The sequence below is a fragment of the Physcomitrium patens genome, chromosome 12 (assembly GCF_059467195.1).
Source record: "Physcomitrium patens ecotype Gransden chromosome 12, ASM5946719v1, whole genome shotgun sequence".
NCBI classification, from domain to species: domain Eukaryota; kingdom Viridiplantae; phylum Streptophyta; class Bryopsida; order Funariales; family Funariaceae; genus Physcomitrium; species Physcomitrium patens.
Genome location: NC_143421.1, coordinates 4,175,709 through 4,200,812, shown reverse-complemented (window position 1 = coordinate 4,200,812; position 25,104 = coordinate 4,175,709). Strand labels below are relative to the sequence as shown.

The window sequence follows — 25,104 nt, the reverse complement described above, 5'->3', positions numbered from 1 at the left end:
ATCCAATACCTTCCATCTCAAGCTTTCACGTCGGATTCACTACTTTTGTCGTATTACGTGCTTTTCTGCTCGACAACGCGCCGGACGTCTGGCTGTAGAAGGTAGTATGGAGATTCGCCAATAGTCAAGCAGTCTATCAGTTTTTGACTGCTGGAATATAAACGACTGCAAGAATATATTATAAATCTATACAGATGCTCTTCGACTGCTTGTCGAAGTCTTTTTTTTGCCCCAGCCGGTAGGTCTCTAGACGTTACAGAGAACCCCAAACAACCCAATCTGTTAATCTCCGATACCGCTTTGTACTTACGATCTTGTATCCACTGACTGTCTTGTTAGATTAATCCAATAAATTTCATTCACTCCGCATACTCAATCCTATAGACACCTTTTTAATCCTTCAATCACAGACGTAACTCGATTTCACAAAACAGTCAGAGTAATCAAACCCACTTCATTAAAAAATCTCGATTTACCATTACAACACTGACTTCAGCAACGATTGCCTCAGTCTTTCCAAAACTCTATGAAGAAGAAAAATCCAATCTTCCATCTTTTCTTCCCCGACCCGAAGCATGAAGCTCCTCTCCAATCCCCTTGATCTTCAAAAACCTCCAATGAAACCGAACTAGTAACCTTGCAAAGAGCTTGAAGCTAGCTCTTCGATCCAAAACCCCCCCCCCCCCTCTGATCTCCTCTTCTGCTAACCTTATCCTCTGAATTTCTTCAATCTTCCATCTTAGATCCGGAATTGGCTCCCATCGTCAAAGCTTAGATCCAGAATTGGCTCCCATCATCAAAGCTTAGATCCGAAATTGGCTTCCATCGTCAGAGCTTTCAAAACGGCACAGAAAATAGGACAACCTGAAATAGAATCGAAACCCCGTACTCGGATCGACATTGAGTCGCCCGACCAATTCAGGTCTCATATTAGGTAAGAGGACCCGTAGTAACCTGGATGTTCCCATAATTAGACTACATTGGGTTGCCCGACCAATGCAGGTCTCATATTGGATAAGAGGACCCGGAGTAAGACCTGGATTTTCCCGTAATCAGACTGCATTGGGTTGCCCGACCAATGCAGGTCTCATATTGGGTAAGAGGACCCGGATTGGATTCTCGAAATTAGATCCAATTAGCTCTTTGAACCAGGCTCACCCGTCGCGTGAATTAGTCCTTTCCCTTCTTGTTGACTCCCGTTATTGGAATCGAACGGAGCATTTCAGTATGCCCCAGCTCACTGTAATGGGGTGACTGAACCTGACCACTCAGTATTTGCACTGGAGTTGGTCGTTGCTTCCAATATTCGAGGTAACTGAATATTAATAAAGTCCCTTTTCTTTATATTTTCATGGTATACTCGTGTTACAACATGACAACGGGAACATCCGGGTCTTACTACTGGACTCTTAGCCAATATGAGACCTGAATTGGTCGGGCGACTCAATGTGGTCCCGATTACGGGGTTTCGATTCTGTTTCAGGGTGTCCTGTTCTCTGTGCCATTTCAGGGAACGTTGTTTTCGGTAAAAGGATCTCTTAAAGGTAAAAATGAAGGAGAAAGCTCTAACCGTGAGAGCCAATTTTAGATCCAAGCTCTGACGATGGGAGCCAATTCCGTATCCAAGACGGAGGATTGAAGAAATTAAGAATTAAGGTTAAGAAATGAGAGGGGAGAAAAGAAGTTTTTGGGGGGAGTTTCTGAGAAGGATCGGAGAGAGCTAGCTTCATGCTTCGGGCGGGAAAAAAAGACAGAGAATTGGCTTTTTTTTTCTTCATAGGGTTTTGGAAAGACTGAGGCAATCGTTGCTGAAGTCAGTGTTGTAATGGTAATTTGGAATTTTTAATGAAGTGGATTTGATTACTCTTGACTCTTTTGTGAAATCAAGTTACGTCTGTGATGAAGAATTAAAAGGGTGTCTATAGGATTGAGTATGCGGAGTGAATGAAACTTATTGGATTAATCTAACGAGACAGTCAGTGGATACAAGATTGTGAGTATAAAGCGGTACCAAAGATTAGCAGTTTGGGTTGTTCGGGATTCTCTGTAATGTCTAGAGACCTACCAGCTGGGACAAAAAGGACTTCGGCAAGCAGTTGAAGGGCATCCGTATAGATTTACGGTGTATTCTTGTAGTTGTTTATATTCCAACAGTCAAAAACTGATAGACTGTTTGAATATTAGCGAATCTCCATACTACCTTCTATAGCCAGACGCCCGTCGTGTTCTCGAGCAGGAAAGGACGTAATACGACAACGTAGCAAAGAAGGGAGGAAAGCTGTACAAAAGAAGAGATACTCTCGCAAGATGAAGGTACCTTTGATGCGAGTTTTATTGGTATTTGGAGAATGGAAATATTATGTATAAGAAACTTGATGATTTTAAAAGAAAGGAAAGAAAAAGATTATATGATATTGAAGGATAATTACCTAAGTTAGGTACATTGCAAGATAATGAGAGGATTTTGGGTGTTTATGAAGAAAATAGACTGGAAGATTCATTGTAATTGATTACATCTATTGTGTTAGAGGATAATGATAAGGTTGTTGAGATTCATTCAAGAGAGGTTTATACCATGCTTGAATCTTTTCAAGCACCAAAAGTCACTGTAGAGACGAGATATAAAATGGCAAATAAGAAGGTAAAGCCTATTGCTGGACCATTACCAGAAGATTCTAAAGAATAAATAGGAGAAGCATCAAAAGAAACAAGTTTAAGAGATCCAGTGAGTATTGGTCATCAGTTTACTAAAGAGACTTTTGAAGAATTGAAGATTGGTTGTGATGGTTCTTTATTGCCGGAGGAAATTACTTGCTTCAAAAAGATGTTGGCTAGACAAGGTAGATTGTTTGCCTTGGAATCTCATGAAATTGGGTGTGTGGATCCAAATATTATAACACCTATGGTTATCTTCACTGTACCGCATGTACCTTGGAATCTAAGACCGATTCCAGTACCGAGGGCACATTTACCTAAATTGGTGGAACTATTAAAAGAAAAGATGAAGATAAAAATATCGGAACCCTCATTTGCACCGTATTCTAGTCGATGGTTTACGGTACCTAAGAAGAATGGGTCACTACGGTTTATTCAAGATATGCAATCGGTGAATGCAAGAACTATCAGGAATGCAGGAATTGGACCTATTGTGGATGAATTTGCTGAGGCGTTTGCAAGAAGGGCGATCTATTCAATGGGTGATTTGTATTCAGGTTATGATCAATTTCAACTTGCCGAAGGAAGTAGAGATATGACAACAATGAGGACACCACTTGGATTGGTTAGAATGTGCACTCTTCCTCAAGGCGCGACCAACTCAGTTGCGCATATGATGAATGGGATGAATAAGGTATTGAGAGATTTTATTTCGGAAAAGACTATGCCTTTTCTGGATGATGTTCCTATAAAAGGGTGCAGAGAAGGAGACAAGGATGAAACTTTAGATATGAGGGGGTGTCACAGATATGTTGTTGATCATATACAAGATTGTGAAAAGATTTTAACTTGGCTTGGAGAAGTTCATCTTACATTATCGGGTATGAAGTCCGCATTTGGAGTACGAGAGGTTGTAATTGTTGGACATTTATGTGGATCTTATAGAAGAAAACCAGATCCGACTAAAATTGATGCAATTGGAAGGATGAAAGAGGATTGTGATTCTTTAACAGAGGTTCGCAAGTTTTTGGGTGCATGTATATTTTATCAAATCTGGATCCCTCATTATGCTCACATAGCTGATCCATTATATGAACTGTTACGCAAGGGCTACCAATTTAAATGAGAAGAAAGGCATATTCAGGCAATACGAAGATTGAAGAAATTATTGATGTCACCTCTAATATTGAGAAAGGTTGATTATAAGTGCAATAGACTAGTGATTCTTACTGAGGACGCTAGACCAATTGCCATTGGATGGGCTGTGGGTCAAGATGATTCCAGTGGAAATAGATTTGCAGTTCGATTTGGGGCTAAAGTTTTAAGTATTCGTCAGTGTGCATATTCGCAAGTCAAAAGAGAACTTTGGGGAGTTGTTTCGGCTATAAAAGCTGAAAAGGACTATATCATGGGGGCAGTAGTAGTAATTGAAACAAATTGGTTACCATTTCTTGGAATGATTACTAACTCTTCAACACCAGATATTGCAATGTTGAGATGGATTGCTTATATTAAGTCACTAAATCCAAAATTTAAGCATATTACTGGGAAGGACAATTTAGTAGCAGACATGCTATCTCGAGCAAGATACGAGAGGGAGGACGAAATGGTTGAAGACATTGATGACGTCGGATTGAAATTCTATTCAATATCAAATCTCAACAGAGAAGACAAGCTATTTCTTGAAGAATCTTATGAAGGAGAATTATTGGATATTGGTCATTACTTGAATACCTTGACTAAGTAGGGGAATTGGTCTACAAAAAAATTCATTCAAATAAGAAAAAAAGCATATGGATTTTTACTTCGAGATGGATTTTTATGGAAGAGACCGAAGAAAGGAATTGGGATGCCACGACGAGTGATAGGCAAAAAGGAAGAAAAACTAAAATTATTAAAGGAGTTTCATGATAATTTATGGGCAGGGCATAGAGGAATCTAGGCTACTTTTGCTAAACTCAAGGAACGATATTGGTAGAAAAATATGTATCGAGATGTGCTCTCATTTATAGAGTCATGTGAAATCTGTCAATCGTATTCTAATATCCGACATCGAGATGGTCTTCATCCTACGTATTCTTTGGCTATTCATTTTAAATGGGTTTTTGATTTGATTATTATGCCAGTTGAGTTATGGCAGATGAGATATTTGATTTTAGCTCGTGAAGATCTATCAAATCAAGTAGAAAGAAGAGCATTGAGGACAAAATCTACAGAGAAGATTTGGAGGTTTTTGCTTAAAGATGTCATTTGCCGCTACGGATGCATAGGAAAAATCACTACAGATCGTGGAGAATTAAATGCATAAGAAGCTCGTAAGTTCTTTGAAAGATGTGGAGTTAAACTATCACTGACTACTGCTTATAATCCGGAAGGGAATGTAAAAAGAGAACGCGGTCACCCACCGATTGTGAAAGCATTAGTTAAAGCTTGTAATGAAAAAGTTAAAGAGTGGCCACGGCTTTTGTCATTTGCATTATGGGCTGATCGAACAACACATAATTCCGTGACAGGATATATGCTAGTAGAACTTATGACAGGTCAAAAACCAATTATGCCGATTGAAGAAAAGGTACTTACTTGGAGTATGCTACCATGGGAAGATGGATTGATAAGAGAAGAACTTCTGGCTATTAGGATTCGACAATTGGAGCAAAGATCAGAAGATGTGCAAATAGCACTAGAAAGGTTAAAAAGAGCAAGGTTATAAAACAAGGCGCAATTCGATAAGCAACATTGATTGAGAACTAAAGCAAGCAAAGAAGGTGATTGGGTACTTGTTTATGACAATAGTCTGGATAATCAACATAGTACTTTGCGGAAATTTTTAAAACGTTGATTTGGGCCATATGTAGTAACAACTGTTCATAATAATACGACTTACTCATTATGGGAGTAAGATGGTACAAAATTGAAAATACCAATTGCAGGAAAGCGAGTAAAAATATTTAAACAAAGACACGTGGAGATGAATATGGAAGACCTTAATGAAAGTATAGAGATTCCGCTGTAAGAAGATGAAAGTGATTTGGATAATGAAGGTGACAAAGACAAACAAGGCAAAGACGTAGAGAATATATTATAAATCAAATAGCAATTGGGTAAATTGGTGCATACCGGAGGATGCACAGGTTCAGAGGGGGTGGATGTCGTGTTGTAATACGAGTATACCGTGAAAATATAAAGAAAGGGGACTTTTATTAACGTTCAGTCATCTCGTTACACTCAGCCGGGGCATACTGAAATGCTCCATTCGATGCCAATAACGGGAGTCAGCAGGAAGGAAAAGGACCAATTCAACGACGGGTGAGCCTGGTTTGAAGAGCCAATTGGATCCAATTTCAAGACATCCAATCTAGGTCTTACTACGGGCCTCTTAGCCAATCTCACACGAAGGACCAATTTGACCCAATTACGGGAACATCCAGGTCTTACTACGGGCCTCTTAGCCAATATGAGACCTGAATTGGTTGGGCGACTCAATGTGGTCCAGATTACGGGGCTCCGATTCCATTTCAGGCTGTTTCGTCCTTTGTGCCATTCCGAGAATGTCTTTTCGGTAAAAGGATCTCTTAAAGGTAGAAACAAAGGAGAAAGCTCTCACGGCGGGAGCCAATTCCGGATCCAAGATGGAAGATTGAAGAAATTCAGAGGCTAGGGTTTGAGAGAGGAGAGAATTAGGGTTAAAGGAGAGGATAGGTTAAGAAATGAAGAGGAGAGAATAGGTTTGTTAGAAGGGTTGGAGAGCTAGCTTCATGCTTCAGGGCGGGAAAAAAAAGACAGAGAATTGGGTTTTTTTTTTTCTTCATAGGATTTTGGGAAGACTGAGGCAATCGTTGCTGAAGTCAATGTTGTACTAGTGAATCGGGATTTTAATGAAGTGGGTGTGATTACTCTTGATTGTTTTGTGAAATCGAGTTACGTTTGTGATGAAGAATTAAAAGGATGTCTATAGGATTGGGTATGCGGAGTGAATGAAATTTATTGGGTCAATCTAACGAGACAGTCAGTGGATACGAGATCGTTAGTATATAGCGATATTGAAGATTAGCAGTTTGGATTGTTCGGGGTTCTCTGTAATGTCTAGAGACCTACCGGCTGGGGCAAAAAAGATTTCGGCAAGCAGTCGAAGGACATTCATATAGATTTACAATATATTCTTGTAGTTGTTTATATTCCAACAGTCAAAAATCGATAAACTACTTGAATATTAGCGAATCTCCATACTACATTCTACAACCAGACGCCCAGCGCATTCTCGAGCAAGAAAGCATGTAATACGACACCGTGATAGTGCTGAACCTGAAAGAAGTGTACTAATGAATCTAACTTGCGATCTTGGAATTGGATAGCCTTGGGGTTGAAGTTCAATCACAAATTATACTTGATTGATAAATCCTCAAAACTTGGATCTAATGCCATCAAACTTCTCGGGTAGGACAATTCTTTGTTCTCTAATACTAGAAGGGCGTTCCACCATAGGAGAAAGGACATGGTTTGATGCAGATGTTGAAGCAGTTCCAACCATTTCTATATCTTCACTTCCTGTGAATCTTGTTGCTCCTTGTGGTGGTAAATTGAGTTGATGCATCGCAAGCATTAACTTCCTCAATTGCTCTTGTATTTGTGCCATTGTATTCTTCATTTCAACAAGTTATGTCATGATAACACTTAGAAAAGAGAAGATGTCTAATATTGCTCAAGACAAATAGAAGAGAGGACTTGAGGACAAAGAAAATACTAAGGACAATATCAGTTTAGAAGAGGGTAATCCGCAACTTCTAATATGCTTATATCTTATCAAGAAAAAAGGATAATCCACTCTTAATCAAGATTAGACAAAGCTTTGATATTGTAGGTGTATTCTTGTCAATCTGTCAAGGATTAGAATTCGATGAAAAAGTAATTCAGACAAGTGAGCCTTCAATGAAAGAAAGGTTAAAAAATATAAATAAACAAGTATGTATATTGAAAGAGAAATTGGAATGGCTATTGCCAAAAGATAAGAAAAGTAGAGACCCTTGAATCTACATTGGAAGCAAGAAAAGAGTTGACAAGAGTGAAGAAGGCTTCACTCTTATCTCTATATATACTATCTAACTAGAGGCTATATAGCAACGTTCTATAGGACCTCCAATAGATGTTGACTTTGTAGGACACATGCCTTGACTTATAAGGCAAGTTTTTCTACATGATGGCCACATAGTTAGCTTGATCTTCAAGCTAACAACATGTGTGGCACATGGCCAACTTGTTGATCACGTTTCTAATCCAAAAAGTCAATTAAAGACACCTATGAAGTCAAAGTAGCATCCATGAAGCTTCTAGAAAGCTTTCATATTAAATACTATAGAATTAACTTACTTTTACCTACTTTTACTTACTTCTACTTATTTGTATATGTAATTACTAGCTTACATGAGTATGTCTGTGACACTGTACATATGAATCTAACATGTGATCCTAGCATTGAATAGCTTTAGAATTGAAGTTCAATCACAAGTTGTACTTGATTGATAAATCTTCAAAACTTAGATTTTATTCCATCAAACTTCTTGGATAAGATAATTTTAGATTTTCTAACATTGAAAGGATATTTTAGTGTAGGAGAAGGGATGTGATTTGACATAGATGTTGAAGCAGCTTCAATCATATTTGTATCTTTACATCTTGCGATTTTTTTTGCTTTTGGTGGCAATAAAGTGAGTTCATGCATCACAAGAAATAACTTCATCAATTGCTCTTATATTTGTGCCATTGCAGTCTTCATTTTAAGAACCTCTGCTATAATAACATTTTAAAAAAAATATCTAATATCACTCAAAGCGCGTAAAAGAAAAGACTTGAGAACAAAGAAATAGTAAGAATATTTTTAGTTTAGAAGAGAGCAATCTATAACTTCTAATACACTTATATCTTATCAAAAAAATGATTAATCTACTCTTAATCAAGAAAAGATAAAGCTCTAATTTTTTATTATTAACATGAGATTAAAATGTAGTAATAGGATAGCCTTCTAAAAACCAAACAAAATGGAATATTTTCTTAACAATGAGAGATTATATAAATTTGTAGAAAAGTAGAATCTAAAAAAAAGTTTTTAATCACCAATGTAATGGTTTATGAGCATGCTAAAAGATATTTTTAAGAACTAGTACAATGTTATCTCATAGCTTAATTAAATCTACTTTATAAGCTTTACTAGAATTGAATCTCTAAAGAAGGACTAAATTTTGAAGATTTTTAATTATTGGCATTGAGAAGCACTATAGAATATAAATTTTAAATCTGGAATCTTTTATAGCAATCTAATTGAGAGGATTTTTTAGATGTCTAGAGCTAGTTGATTAGAGGAAATAAAATTAATTCAATTGATAAATGAAATAGATGACAATAAGGTCCCTAATGCAAACAAAGAATGATCTTTGGAGGAGATGTCTTCCTATTGATTCAAAGACACTTATAAAGTCTTCGAAAGAATTAGTATTATTGAATACAAGACATTATTATATTTTACATGTAGAAAAATAATTAGGCATCTATATCTTATAGACCAAATACAAGTGCAAGATAGTCAATTATTGTGGTGTTTATCATAAGAACTTCAAATCTTGGATCAAGGTAGAAGATATCTTACGTTAAAGCTACTAATTTTATTTGAAGGGATATTTTTGATTTAGGATTTTTATGCTAAGTTAGAAATAAAATAAGGCATCTTTTGATATTTTAGAATTAATCTTATTTTTGTAATTTTTGAATTTTTTTTCTTATTTAGTATTTTTGTGAATATGTTTGTAAATAAAAGAATAAGATGATCAACAATAACTAGATGATCTATTCTTTATACCAACAAAGACTTCATAAAACTTCAATAAATACATGTAAATGTATTTACATCCATAACTTATTAAAAAAATAAGAACTAAGACAAGTTATTATTATAGTTAAATTCTATGTGGTGGTAATTAATAAAGTATTTACTGATCTTCATTAATTTTATTATTATATATTTTTTTATTATATAAATTGGATCATTGACTATTATTATAAAATCAACTGAATAGTAAGAAAATTTCTTATAGAATGACATATTATCTCTATTATAAACAATATAAATTGAATAAGTTTTTTTTAAAATAATAAAAAGTTAGTATAATAGATCTTCAAGAGACTACAAAGTCTCTCTTAATAGAAAGATTGTAGACATGTTACAACTAAAGTAAATTTAAAGTCAATAATATCTTAATTATAAATAAATTCATATCAAATCCAAAGCTAATAATTATTAGTTGGTAATTTGTTGTTAGGTTTTGATTCATTTTTATTAGAAAAATTTTAGCTTAAAAATATAAAATAAATTAGTAAAGTCTAGATATCAATGGTATCTTATATATATTCTAATATTCTTATAATATTCTATAAAAAATTTAAAATATTTTTATAATAAAATTTAAATTTTATATTATAGATTCTTATCTATAACTTAAATAAGTGGCTATTTTTCACTTCTATAGTCTACAAAGAATAAAATATTTATCCAAAGATTATTTTTAAACTTTGATTTTGGATGAAGTTCTAAAAATATATAATCTGAATACAAATAATATTTCTGCTTTTGGAATTTATTATTATTATTTAAAATAAATAAATAAATAAATAAATAAATAAACACAAATCATCATTAGTAAAAAAATGCTCTCTCTCTAAATTTTAATAATGGATTGATCTTTATATTCTTAAAAACAATCAATTGTCATTGGTTATCTTCCAATTATTCACTCAGCATGTCAACATGTAAAAATATAATATCACACATGATTTAGTCAACTTCACAAAAAAGCAATGCTTATTTGGCTAATTTTTTAATTTTTTTAGAAAAAAATAAATAGAAAATTTGTATAAATTTAAATATTAATATTTATTGTTTTTTTGTTTATTTTAAAAATTTGAAGTTATCTTATATATATTATGGAAATATTTTTAGACTAGTAGAATCTAAAATTAAATTATTTAATTTTACATAAATTAACATCTAGTACCATAAAATAAGAAAAAAAATTAAAATTAAAATTAAAATAATATTATTTTTAAGGTATCTGAAATTATAATTATAATTATAATTAACTGTTAATGATTACTTGAAAAGATTATGTTGTTATATTGTAATACGGCCATTAGATGAAAGAAGAAAGAAAAGATTATATCATAGTAGAAAATTAATGAAATTTTTTTGATAGATTATTTTAGAAATATATATAATAGACAAAGAGATAGAAAAAATTAATAAGGATTAATGATGCCTTTTTATAAAAGATGCTTATATTTCTTTTAAAAGACCATAAACTAAAAAAATAAAGTAAATTAGAAAAATAAATCATATGAACATCTTTAGGAAAGAGTTAAGGATAGGTTTTAGCAAAATTTACCTTAAAATACTAAGAATTAATATCCAAAGAGCACTGGTTCTGAATCAAGGTCAAAATCAAACCCTAAGGTACATAACTGCATACCTATGGTGATTCTAGGATTCTTTGGTTGATTGAAGAGTGGAATTTGAAAGTAAATTAGTAAGAGGTTTTTAGAGAATTGAGTTTATGTGATTTAAAGATATATTGAGTTTTTGAGGGCTTTTCACAATGAAAGATGTTATCTATGATTTTGGATTTTAAGAAGTAAAAAGAGATTTATAATTTTGAATATTGTATGAGTGTTACAGCACATTTGTAAGTGCAATTTTATGAGTTTGCCATTGTGCTTGACTTCAATGTGTTTAAAAAAAATTATATCAATTGAATGGTTAGATTGTAAGATATGAGAGTTTTATTAGATTAGGATCTTGGATTTTTTAAATTTAAGATCAGTGAGGATTTTTGTGATTCTAAAACATTTACTCATTTGATTGAAGAAAAAATTCGTGAAAAAAGTTTGGAATTAGAAATCTATACAATAATCACTTTTTGAAGCAATTGAATAGTTCAGCAAAGAAAAATTGCTACTAAAAGATCAACATCCAAGTTTGAGAAAGAAGACAATCAATATCTGAGAGGTTTAGGAGCTTTTTCTTTTGATTGGTAAGTTTTATTTTTTTTTAATTTTCTTTGTGCTTGTTAATTGCTTGTGGATTGAATCATAAATGAAATTTTAGTTGAGATCAATAATTCATTTAGTACTTATTGAGATTTTAAAACAACTATAGAAATTGGTTAAAATTTACTTTGACTTACTTTGGATTTAGTTAGGTTTTTATTAGGACTTGATTAAGATTTAGAATTTGGTAAAGATTGGTTTAGAACTATATTAGAATTTAGCAAGGATTAATTTAAGATTTTATCAAGTTTTGGTTAGGATTGGTTTAAGATTTCATTAGGATCTCTTTAAAATTTAATTAGAATTAAATAAGATTTGATTGGAATTTAATTAAGGCTTCATTAGGATTTGGTTAGGATTTAGGATTTTTTTAGGATTTGGCTAAGATTTTATTAGAATTTATTTAGAGTTAAATTAAGATTTTATTAGAATTGATTTAGAATTAAATTAATATTTTATTAGAATTTATTTAATATTTATATTTTTATTAATTTTTAAAATATTTCTTTAATATTTCTTTAAGATTTTTTTATTTTATATTTTTTTAAGATTAATCTATAATTTATTTATATTTCTTTTGTAATTTTTTTTAAGAATTATTTTAGATTTAATTAAAGATGGACTAGAATTTTTAAGATTTTATTAAAGTTATTTTGGATATTATTAGAGTTGTTAGGACTTTCTTATTGCAATTTCTATTTTATCTTCCATAGCCATGAGCCTAGTATATTTTCAAGGACACTTCATAATATATGACAACATGGAATTGAAAAAATATTATTAGAATAAAATCCAAATATCGATTAGTTAGTTTAGTTGCTATTTCAAAGCACCATTTGAGTAGAGTTAGGTAAAAACTAATTGTTGTATAAAGATTATTTGCTTCCAAAAGACAAAATTCATAATATTATAGGTTATTCCAATTGGTATGAAAAATGTGTTCTAAATTAAATATATAATATTTTGACTTAATACTAGTAGATTAGATTATGATTTATCTTAATTTTTTATTTGGAAGTTTTTCTCTTTGTATTGAATCTCTATGAAATTTGGCTAAGATCTATTGGTAAATAATAAATAAAAAATAAAAAAAATAATGCAATGAAAAAATATCATAGAATAAATTTTTAAAAAGATGATAATATTTTGGGTAATTTAGGTCATTTTTTTAATTACAATAAATTATAGAAGTTAATAGAATTTTATTTTTAGTATTTTTAATTCTATAATAAAAATATTTTAAAACTATATTTGTAATCTAATTAAACTCTAATCAAATCTTATCTATTATATAAATTTTTATTATGTAAAATTAAAAAATAACATACATTAAATATTAATTTTTTGAATTAAAAATCTTAATTTTAGAATTTTTAAAATTTTAAATTAAATAATTAAAGTACTAAGGAGATTATTTTTATATATGTAAAATTGCTGAAGAAAAATTTATACTAGTTCTCAATTGAAATAAAACTATAAAATAAGAATTCTTTTATTTTAATAATAAATAATTATAGATTATATTTTAGAAAAAAATAATCCTAAGTGGAATTATTATAGAATATACTCTATAATTAAATGATATAAAAATAGTATTATGACTAAAAAATTTAATATAAAAAAAAATAAATTCAAAAAATTTAAATCTAAGTATAGTTACAATGATCACATTATGAATACTTGATTTATTTAAATTCAATCGTATAGATGAAAATTTTAATTTATTCTAATAATATTATTATTATCTAATAACTATAAAAAAAAAAATTAAAGCATAAGATTAAATATCTAAAGAGAGATGTCCATTACTTGTAACTATGACATTTGGAAAATATCTAAGTATATAGTTCATTGATTTAAGATTATACTATTATACTAAATAAATTAAATAGAATATTTCAAATAGTAGTTGACTATTCAAGAATATAATTAATAAACAAGTCTAATGGATCTACTTAAAGAATACTATCAATTATAACTTATAAGTAACTTGACAAATAATAAGTTCAATTAAAACATTAATCAATAAATAAACTAAAAGATATATAGATTTTAAGAAGGATGCTTAACAATCTATCTTTAAGCTCCAATTTATATTTAAAGGGGGTTTATATGTGAGTTCAAGAGCATAAAAATCAATAATTATTACAAAGTACAAGTACAAAATATATCTATTTTTGATAGATTTTATTATTCTAATTAACCATATGAACTATTTAAAAAGTTAATAGAACTTATGTGATATAACTGTAGAGCTTGTAAAGTATAAAAATCTTAATCATAATCATAAGATTATAGGGCACCTTAACATAATATACATCCTAATATATCATTAATTGTAATATATATAGTACATATATAAAAAATAAAAAAATAAAAAAATCTAACTTCTTTTACACTTAAACAATTCAAAGTCTTCATTTGATTACACAATGAATATGGTTATAATAACTATCATTTTGGATTACAATATAAGAGTATTATTACTATTAAAAATATAATTCGAACAGCTATATATAGAGGTGCAAGAAAAGATACTTGAATTTGATTGTTAAAAATCTAAATATACATTTAATTTTTTTTAATATTAAAAATAATATAAAATCTTAAAATAAGATTTTTATTTTTATTTTTATTATTTAATACTATTTATTTTAATTAATAGTAAATATAAAAATATTATTATATTAAATTAAGTTTAAAAATATATAAAATATTTTACACAATAAAGAAAAATTCATGCAAAAATGTTTTCTATATTGTAGAATCTAATTATCTTAAAATCAATTTATCTTAGAACCAAAAATTAATAGAAATAATAATAATATAATTCTTATAAAAATCAATCCCATAGAAATAGAGATGAAATATCTATTTTTAAATAAATCGATATTTAATAAAAAAGATCAAACTTGTAATATCTTTAAAATTTTCTCTTTAAAGGAATGAAAATCACCAAATGATTAAGAACATAGAGAGGAAAAATTTAAGTGATAAAGTTAAATGTTATTTTCTTAAAAATATATATATATATATATATATATATATATAAGTTACTCTAAGAAACATATTATTTTTAGAATAGGATTAAAAATAAATAAATATTTTTTTCTAAAAATTTTAAGTTTAATATTATAAAATTTTAAGTATTTTTATCAATATAAGAATTCTTTTTATATAAATAATCCAATTTAAAAAATATGTTAGATGTTTATAATTTCATGTGAAACCTTTTATTGTAAGAATAAAGCTTAAGTATTAGCAATGTAAGAAATTTTGGCTATTTTCTTTGCATAACAAGTTAGAATCAGAAAGAAAGAAAGAAAAAAAAAACCATATATATCTGTATATATATATATCTGTGTGTGTGTGTGTGTGTGTGTGTGTGATTATGATTACTTTTATTAAGATTCTTATTTATTTTTCTGGCTTCTTATTTAATAATAAGGAATTATATATCATTTTATAAAATAGCTTCATTTAAAAAATGAGGGTTTAAAAGATTTGTATTTTAAATAAAATAAACTAAAACTATATGTAGAAGAGATTACACTTTTTTCTTAAAATTTAAGATTAATATTGGATATTATTTAAAACATGACATATTTCTTCTAAAAAATAGCTTGGAAAAGACCAAAAGAATACCTTTGCTCAATATATTGTTCTTTCTTTTCCTATTTAATGAAACTTTATATAATAGTCAACAAGCTAAAATACAACTTTTAGTAAGATTAGTTTAGTTTTATAACAATTGATAGGTTTTCTACTACTTTACTCACATATTCATTTGTTCACATCAAAATGTCATTTGTTTGAATTAGTGATTAATAATAGATAATTGATATTCTCTATCTATTTACAATTGTACTATAAATGATTTTAAAATCATTAGATATAATTGTTGAACCACTGAATAATAATCTATGAAAGAATCATTTTAAAATCTTAAACATAAATAAGATCTATCTAACAAAGTGTGAGCTATCCAATGACATTAAAAAATCATAATTACGTTATGTACATAATTAAGTTTATACATGCCATAAATGCATAACAAAACATATACACATCATGCTAGCTCTACAGAAAACTCCCAAATTTGTTGATTTTACAACAAGTTCAATGCTTGCAAACTGTGCCTCCCTATTTTATTGCTATGACTCAAACTGTAAGAAATCCTCTACAAAAGACTTTTGCAATAAAAAAACTTCCACCCATATAACGCACCATACTGAGTACACTGCATAAAAACATTCTCAACGCACTGAAGATCTACTTCCGGTTCCAGAACGTTTTTGCTTTTGTGGCTGTTTTCTGTGGGTACGACCGTGGTGATGCTTTTCAAAACCTTGTTTTTGCAACCTCAAGGTTCGTTTTGTGTGTCCCTAATTGCTCAGCTTGTATGTGAGCGGTAACGAGGGTCATGAGTGTATTCTCTGGTGGACTGCTTTGGATCGAAGTGCCTGTAGTTTGATCATAAAGTATAGTAATTTAGCATACTTTGCCCTCGCAAGAGTATGACGATGATTTTCTGAGCGAGCTCATGAGCACGTTGTTCTCATATTGTTGTGATGACTATCACAGCCGTCCTTCATTTCTGAACCGTGCACTGGCCTGCACTTCGTTAGGGCACCCAACTGATTATTTCAAGAAGTTTATCTCGTTGGGAGCAGAGTGTGTGAAGAGTTAATTTCGAGGAGTTGCTGAGAATTAATTCTCTGTTTATGAAGCAGGTATTATTCGGAAACCATGATCAAGTTTTCAACACAAGCTTTAGTAGCACCACAGGTGTAGAGATCCGGGTCAATCTTATTGAGCTCAAGCGTACATTCATGCAAAAGTTGGGCACCTGGATTAGCTCCCAAGTGGGTAATAAAGGCATTGCTTCCGGACTACCGGAGTCATAGTGGAAAATCCAACAAATGACTCAGCATCCTACATTTACAAAGGTTTCTATCAAGGTTGTTTCTTCCTACATGACTATGATGTGCAACATTATCTTAGTCTAGGGAGGATTACTGTACAAAATGAACAATGCGTTGGGGTGGTCTCACTCGAATCTGCGTTTGCGGAGGATCAGTTCTAGTCCCTTCTTGAAGTGTGTGACAGGGGTGATGCTGACCTGCTCGTTGGGATCAACCATTTCCCACTCGTAATTCAACACAATGTGGTGCAGGAAGAGTAGCATCTCTAAACGGGCGAACTCGTTACCAAGACAAATATGGGGTCCTCCGCCGAACGGAATGAACACGTAGGGGGGAGGTCCCGAGCCTTCGAATCGTGATGGATCGAATTTCTCAGGATCGGGGAAAAACTTGGGACTCATGTGTGAGCGTGCCACACTCCAAATCAACTGCACAACAATTCATACCCCGCAGTGTGAGTTATATAGTTGATCAGCTTCGATTCAACCAGCAGCCTTTCACACTACATCGAGCCATCTGATGCTCTGGTGAGAAGATGAGAGCAAGGTTTAGTATTCGAGCTTACCGTCCATCCTTTTGGGATAGAGAATCCACCGAACTCAAAGTCTTTGATTGCTCTTCGGAATCCTGCTTGCACGGGTGGTTGCAGCCGCATGGTTTCTTGAATGGCTCTCCATGTGTACTTCATATTCTTGGTGTCCTCCCAAGTGACGGCTGCATCAGCCCTTTTATCTTTCGCAATCGCCAGTTGCTCTGCCACCGAAAGATGTAATCAGTTAACCAATGCAGTGCCACCCCATGAATCACTCCCAGTGTTTTGGTGATCGATTAGAGATCATTGGAATCGGTTCATACTGGGGGATATACTGACCTCGAATTACTTCCTTCAAGCATTCTGGATTAAGATACAGATACTTGAGCACGAACGCAATGGTGGTGCTGCTAGTGTCGTGGCTGGCGGTCATCATCAACAAAATGTTATCCTTGATGGCGTCGTCTGTCATAAAGCTGTCGTTTTCATAAGGGACGGTCAGCATCACGTTCAGCAGATCATGCGGAGGGTTGATTCCCTCTTCTTTTGTCAATGATGGTGCCTATGATGCGGCGCTGCTCTTCACGTCCTTGTAGTGCTTTGCGATACGCTGACCCCGGCAAGTAGATTGGTATTTTGAAAAATCCTGTCACGAATTCCTCGTGGGCTTGTGCAAACAATCGATATAAGGGGTCATGGTTGTCCATGCTCATGAACAAGTCTGCTGCCACAGTGAAGGCGAACTCCTTCGCTGTTGGCACTCCCAGAATCTGGTCCTTGCCTTCCCAGTACTCGGCGGCGTGCCTACGTACAATTGCCTCTATTCTTGGTAGGGAAGCTTGAAGGCCTTCTGGATTGAAGAATGTAGTATACACCCGACGCGCTCGTCTGCGATTCTCCAAAACAGTAATATGAGAATGTGCGACTCTTCAAGTTCATAACAACAATATTCCTGAAGAAGATACACACATAATGAAATTTGAAACCAGTTCCAGCAGAAAAGCTGAGAGGGTGCAAGGACGCACTTGTGCTCCTCACCGACCAGGACAGTAAGGCTGTTCTTGCCCAGCAGCCTGGTGACTGGCCCTGGCCAGGAATTCTGAACCAACTTATTCTCGTTTCCGAAAAGGAATTTGTTGCCCTCCGGTGCGCCCATTGACACAGCCGGGTTGAACAAAAAATGCGTTCTAAATACCTATGCAATGTCCACTTTATGTGTTAGCTTCTGAAATCATTTTTCTAATCTTCAAGACAAGTTCTCACCATTATGTGCGCCATGAACAAACTAAATCAGTTCAGAGAGAAAATGCAAACAAGAAAACAGTACTGCTCTGCAAAATAGGCACTGGACAGCACCACAAGGAATCAAGCATTCACGAAAGAATAAATGCTCGCCCGCATTTTTTTTCTGTACTCACGTATGCAATGAGTGGAATTTCACTAATTTTTCAATTCCATCATGACATTCGTGACAGTCCTGAAATCGATAATGCAACGGTTATGGAATCAGTTTCATTCAAGTTTGGGAACGATAACTGACCTCTCCATATTTGGCCACACGAGTTGCGTAGAATTTCACGACTTGGTTGGCCTTGGCAGCATCCAATTGGTCCAGCGTCTCTCCAACCAGAGGCCAACCAAAACTGCCTGGCGGCACCGGTGGATTTCTCGTCGGCACAGCGGTGGTGCTCCACAACAGCCATCCTGTGAGCACTGCAAGTAATGTGGCACCCACAGTCCACACTCCAGTGTGTGCCCCTACCTGTTCCCAAACATAATGAAGTCCCTCCATTCTCACTACTTGCAAAGCCGGAAGATGTAGAATTAAGCGCCCTGAATGCAGCAGGTCTCTGCAACCGAAGTCTACACAGTCAATTGCTTTCGCTCATCGGCTCGGCAGCTTTGCCGTAAGCCTCTGCCCACACAGTCCCTTGGGGTGTGTGTAACATCAGCGATTAGTCTGCCTGAGCTCGATAAAGCCCAAGGCTTTATACTTTGCGACCAGTGACCTCTCAGCATGATACTGGTAGGCTGTAACAACCTGAGATATTCGGCGAAATGCAAATGAAAGACGAGACAAGTGTGTGAACATCGACGAAACCGTGCATCGCTTTCTATTCCAAAGAAAAATCCACGGACCCCAGGTGCCATATTACGAAGGATCCGAGGCGACGAACCACCAATCTGTTGGAACTATTCCATCGCGATCGATATGGACGTGACAATGCAAGAATCAATGCCAGCGAGTGGGGTGCTTTAATAATGCCAGCGAGTGGGGTGCTTTAAGTATTACTATTATTATTTGAAAAAAAAAAAAAAAAAAAAATCTTCGTCACATGTATCATTAGTGATACAACAAATAACAAAAAGCCAATGAAAATTCTTTGACATGTTTTTAACTAGCAATACAAATAGAGACAAAATTAAAGTTAACATCAGTTTTGTCAACTTCTGTCTATCTTGAGCCTCATTCGTCTTCACACTCATATATCTACATTTAGCCCTGTCATAAACATTCGAATATCATAAATGAGGTGTAAATGCAATTAATCCATCTTAAACTTTTTGAATACCTTTGCATGCAATCATCAACTTATATCTCTAGGTATGAAGTTGGTTTCATATGTGATATAACAACATTGAGTGTGGTGGACTTTGTCAGCTGAGAAAGCCAACTATGTCTACTTTTACATTCACAGTAAAAGAAAAAAACCAAAGCATTAGGGCACACGTGGTGTCTGTAGCAGTAGCAGAGCAGAGATGTGGTCAAGGGTTGACAATGTTTGGTGTTAACTGGAATCTGCAGCCCATGAATAGGCCACACCCATTGCTTATATTTGTCGTTCATAATCTTGGTCGGCACAAGCAAACAGAACTGAACAGCGTCAATTGGAACCTGCTTCAACTCAAAGCATGTTTATATAAATCTTATTTCAAGGTGCTTGAAAAACGATGTGGTGATTTGGTACCACTACTCACGTGATCCGTCAATAGTGAATGCCAATTCAGGAGCTTCGAACACTGTGAACCATGCCGTATGTAGAGCTGATGAGGTTTCGCCTGCTACTGCTGTTGTAAATATTTATCTGCAGATCCCACTTGCTTAGAGAGAGGATCATTTTTAGTATCTATTCCAGTGCCTCTGCCGTTCTGATTTCATATTCTGAGTAAATAATGACTATGAATGCAAGCGTGAAAGGAGAAAGGAAGATGCGTTTCGTTTGTAAAACAACAGTTGAATCAGGTCAAGAGTTTGAAATAGACTTCACAGAAGATACGTAGACCAGAATTTTGGCACTCGTAGTTGACCATGTTGTAGGGATTTCTGTTCTTGATCTGGTCGGTTCCGAAATCCGCTAGCAGAATCATTTTACCGAGATCGAAATTTACAAAAGTTGGGAAGTAAGCATCTCTTGCGCAAGCAGCTCTTGAACAACTTTCGGAGGCATGTCGGGGCTTATACCGTCATGTGAAGACGGACTTCCTAGACGATATGGTCACAGGGGAACTAGTCCGGCCACTGACATGTGAATGGTTCCAAAATGACACAGAGAGGTAACACAGTGCTTCAATCGACGAACTCTGGTCGTGGGTGCCTACTTTCAAAACTGCCAACCGCGATTCTGCTACGAAAAGGCAAAAGGCACACTATGCCACTGGTTTTTCATCAACAAGTTTCGGCGTGTGCTGTCCGGTTCGGCAATGAGAACATCGGAAACCCGGATCGAATTGGGATACTTTGTTGGGAATCGGGAAGCTACGAATTGTGCGTCCGCGGATTCTAAGGCGTGGATCTGCGCCGAAATGGTCCACCTAGTGGGGGGGGGAGGGGGGGGATTCTGGAGTGGAGCTATCGAAAATCGTTCTGGGGGTCTTTAAATAGTGGCTGCGGGAGCATTCATTGCCGAAGCAACTTGCTCCGTGGCGCCAGGTTGCCAGGCCACTCACTTGGATCCCTTCAGAGCCAATTCATTATGCCTTTGACTGTCTTTGAATCTGCAGCGCCGTCGATCGTCGAGCTAGTTTAGAAAACGGCATACAGGACACTTGCTGGTCGGTGTCGCTCCACTTGGCTCCCACATTCAGTGTCGCCGTTGCAGCCTGCTCGACAAGCATTTTATTTCAATAACTATTATAGATTCTTACAATAAATAACATTCAATTATATTGAATTATACTACTACAATTATTTCTGTTTAATATTTACTTTTAAAACTAGTTTTATAACTTGGAAGATCTAAAATTACATCAGAGTCTTACTAAATTTATATATATATATATATATATATATTAAAGCCAAATTTTTATTGAATATAAATTATAAATACACTATTCAAAAGAACTCTAAAATAAATAAAAGATAAGTTCAGAAGAAATATGAAAATTGGCATAAGTCATTAAATCTTAAATCTTTAGTTTGATAACTATTAATAATGTTTTAAAAATCAAACATGTATTTAAATTTAATATGTTTTATATATTTTTATATTAAAATAAAAAATTAAATAAAATATTAGAATTTTTTTAGTTATTAGAATATAATTTAATATCTGTAGAGAATGTTTTTCTAATAAAATAGAACTAATTATCTATATGCTTACTTTATAAAGGTTATTTAGGATTCATTTTTGATATAGTATAAATATGTTTTTCATAGAGAATAATGAGATCTGCTTTTAGAAATTATCATTTAATAATTAATTCTTGTAAACAAAAAAACTACAATTTTGGCTTTGGACAGGACTATGTACATATATCTTGAAATAGCTATAAGACATCCTAAAATCTACATACCATGAAAATGTAGATTCTTCTTTAGTTGAAAATAAAATTATAATCGTTTTGTTTCTTAGTTTATTCAATTAGAAATAAGATAAATAATTTGATATATATATATATATATATATTCATATTTTATACATATAAAATATAAATATCAAAGATATTCATCCAAAAAAATAAAAAAAATAAAAAAATAATACACTCATATGTCACTATAAAAAACTTAAGGAATAAAGAAATAAATATAAGATGGAAAAAAGTTAAAATAGTTGTTTTAATTATAAAGAAACTAGAAGTTTGTATACTAAGACTAAAATACAATAAAGGTGTTACAAAAATTACAAATAGCCTCATCCTTATTGCTATAAATACTAATTATGAAGAAGATCTTATAGAAGCTTTTTATGAGTATGAGGGCTTGTGGCCCTAGTATTAAGTTGTAGGTTTCTTCAAATGTAGCTTTCTAAAAGTAAAAAGTCTAAAACAACAACTTCAAATATTATTGCAAGATAAAAAAAACTAAAAATCTTTTTTTTTTTCTTTTTTTTTTCTTTTTTATAAAGTTTTTAAAAAAATTTCTATGAAAAAATAAAATAAAATAAAATAAAATAAAATCTTAACATCACCTATATTATTTTTCCTTATAAAAATGATTTCTACAACAAATAATCAAGTTTTTTGATAATTTAATAGGGCCTAAGAATTGATAGATAGTACCATTAATAAACTTAGATCTATGTTCTATACAAAGATAGTTGATAGCTTTGTTAAACTATTAATAATATTTTAAACCAAAAAAGAGAAATATTAATTATTTAATAATTATCAATTTCAAAGAGATAAATTGGAAGAATATTGTAAGAAAAAAATACATTTTTGTATCATTGAAAGAGAGAAAGAAAACAAATAAGAGATAAATATAAAATAGAAAAAAATAAAATAGCTACTTCTAATTTTAGAAAAACTAAAGAATCTTGAATATAATCTAAAACACAAGAAAAGTGTTGACAAGGCTTACCATGGTCTTAGTCTAGTCTATTTACATATTAGCTAAAAAAAAAATCTTGTCAAAGCTTCTTAGAGACTATAAGACTTGTTGTCTAAGCGTCAAGTTGTAAATTTCTTTCAAAGAAACTTTTTAAATTTAAGATATTTTTTAGGATAATTTTCAATAGTCATATGGTAAATTTATAAAAGTTTAAATATCTAAACTTCTCTTTAAAACTTTTTTGAAGCTCATTAAGAAATATATTATCTTTCCAATATGCTTCTATCTAATTAATTATAAATATATATGTACAGATATATATATATATATATAAATATATATATATATATATATATATATATATATAAAATATATAATTAAGATAAGCATCTATTATAGTTAAGGCCTATATAATTACAAATAAAATATAAGAAATAAATAATAAATACCATCTATTACAATATCTGTTTCTAATAGTAATATTAAATATTAAAAATTCTTTTGAAAATTGTAGTAATATACTCATTGTAACTCACCATCTATTCAAAGAAAAAAATATCTCTTTTAAAGATTTTTATCATATTTTTGACACAATCAAGATAAAAGAAACTAAAGTGATGTATTTGGCAATTTTGCACATATTAGCTCTTTAAGTAAATCCTTTAGTTTTTTATTCTCATTTAGTAAATCTTATAAAGAAATCTATGGAATTAATCTTAATTTTTTTTTTCTTATTTATACTATCTTCTTCTCAATAGATGGTCCTTGGTTTGAATAGATGTTGTTAATTAAAAACAAAAAATAAAAAATAATTTTTTTAAAGTATTTTCATTATTTTTAAGTAATATCCACATCTACTTATTAATATAATATCTATACCAATATCCAAGATATTCTAAATTATTTTAGAAAAACCTTGATTCAAAAGCTCCTTTTTACTTTATATTCTTATTTTTTATCAATTCTAATAAGAAGTAGTTGTAATTGTTTTTTTCTTCTATTATATTGATTATAATATAAGGTTATATAGGAAATATATAAAATTCAAGGTGAATCTTAGATAATTGTAGTAATTGCCACCAGTATGCAATTAAATTTGTTAATATTTAGACAATAAATGCCCCAAGCTTTTAATAATTAAATTTCCTAGAGGATAAATTACTCTTGAAATCACAATAATGCAATTATATCTTATTTTCAAGGTTAAATAGATTTTTTTTCTTTTTTCTTTTTTCTTAAAACATCTATATTGGTTTTGTGTGGTTTTTAAGCTTCTTTTAGTTGTATCTACATTGTTGTGTAAAAAAAATTTATTTTGCTTGTCAAATCTTTTATTTTTAGATTTTTAACTTTTTAAAATTATAAAGTATCAAATTGTAAATTTTAAGCACACTTGATAGAAAATATTTTTTGTTGAACAAAAGAATTTTTTATATAACTATATAAAAATTCCACTAATAAAAAAAAACCTTATCAAATTATTTTACTAATTTTACATTGTAAGTATTTTTTTCATGTTTAATTAAGACACTCTAATTTTCTATCAAATTAAAAATATAGATATTTATAGTATTTAGAAAGTTCATTATTTTTACCTTATAGTCTCCTAAAAATCATACTTTAATATTTTCTATATGATATTTAATAAGATCTATAATTATATATATGAACAAAATACTAAATGATTTAATATATTATATTGATTTTATGATTAAAATAAAAAATTTGAATAATTTATTAAAGATATATTTAAATTTAGGTTAAAGAATTATTTTTAGGATATATATATATATATATATACATATTAACGGTTTAGAAATATTTAATTAATTATAAATTTAATTTCTTTGTTGTAAAATTATTTCTTATTTTTCATAGAAGGATGTATTTTTGCTTGGGGGTTGAATTATATAGATGAATGAACATATGAATAGGTATAGAATTTTTTTTGAGTTGATTTAGAAAGTGGTATTTTTATTCTTATTTTTATTTTTATATAATTTTTCAATCAAAAATCAAAATTTATAAGTGTGGTGATGAATTAATGTGATAAGTACTACTAAGTCTAATAAATATAGATATTTCTATTTCAATTAGTAATTATAAGACATAAACTTTGCAAGTTTAAATTTGAG

At 31.5% G+C, this 25,104-nt stretch overlaps 1 pseudogene across 1 annotated transcript; it reads right to left on the bottom strand.

The window, feature by feature from the left end:
• Window positions 1-16,533: 16,533 nt before the first annotated feature.
• On the bottom strand, window positions 16,534-19,137 carry LOC112289378 (cytochrome P450 716B2-like; annotated as a pseudogene). The gene is made up of 5 exons (XR_016505714.1): window positions 18,740-19,137; window positions 18,225-18,394; window positions 17,539-18,087; window positions 17,233-17,420; window positions 16,534-17,095 (listed from the first exon to the last, which is right to left on the bottom strand). The product of XR_016505714.1 is annotated as a cytochrome P450 716B2-like (transcript).
• Window positions 19,138-25,104: the final 5,967 nt, after the last annotated feature.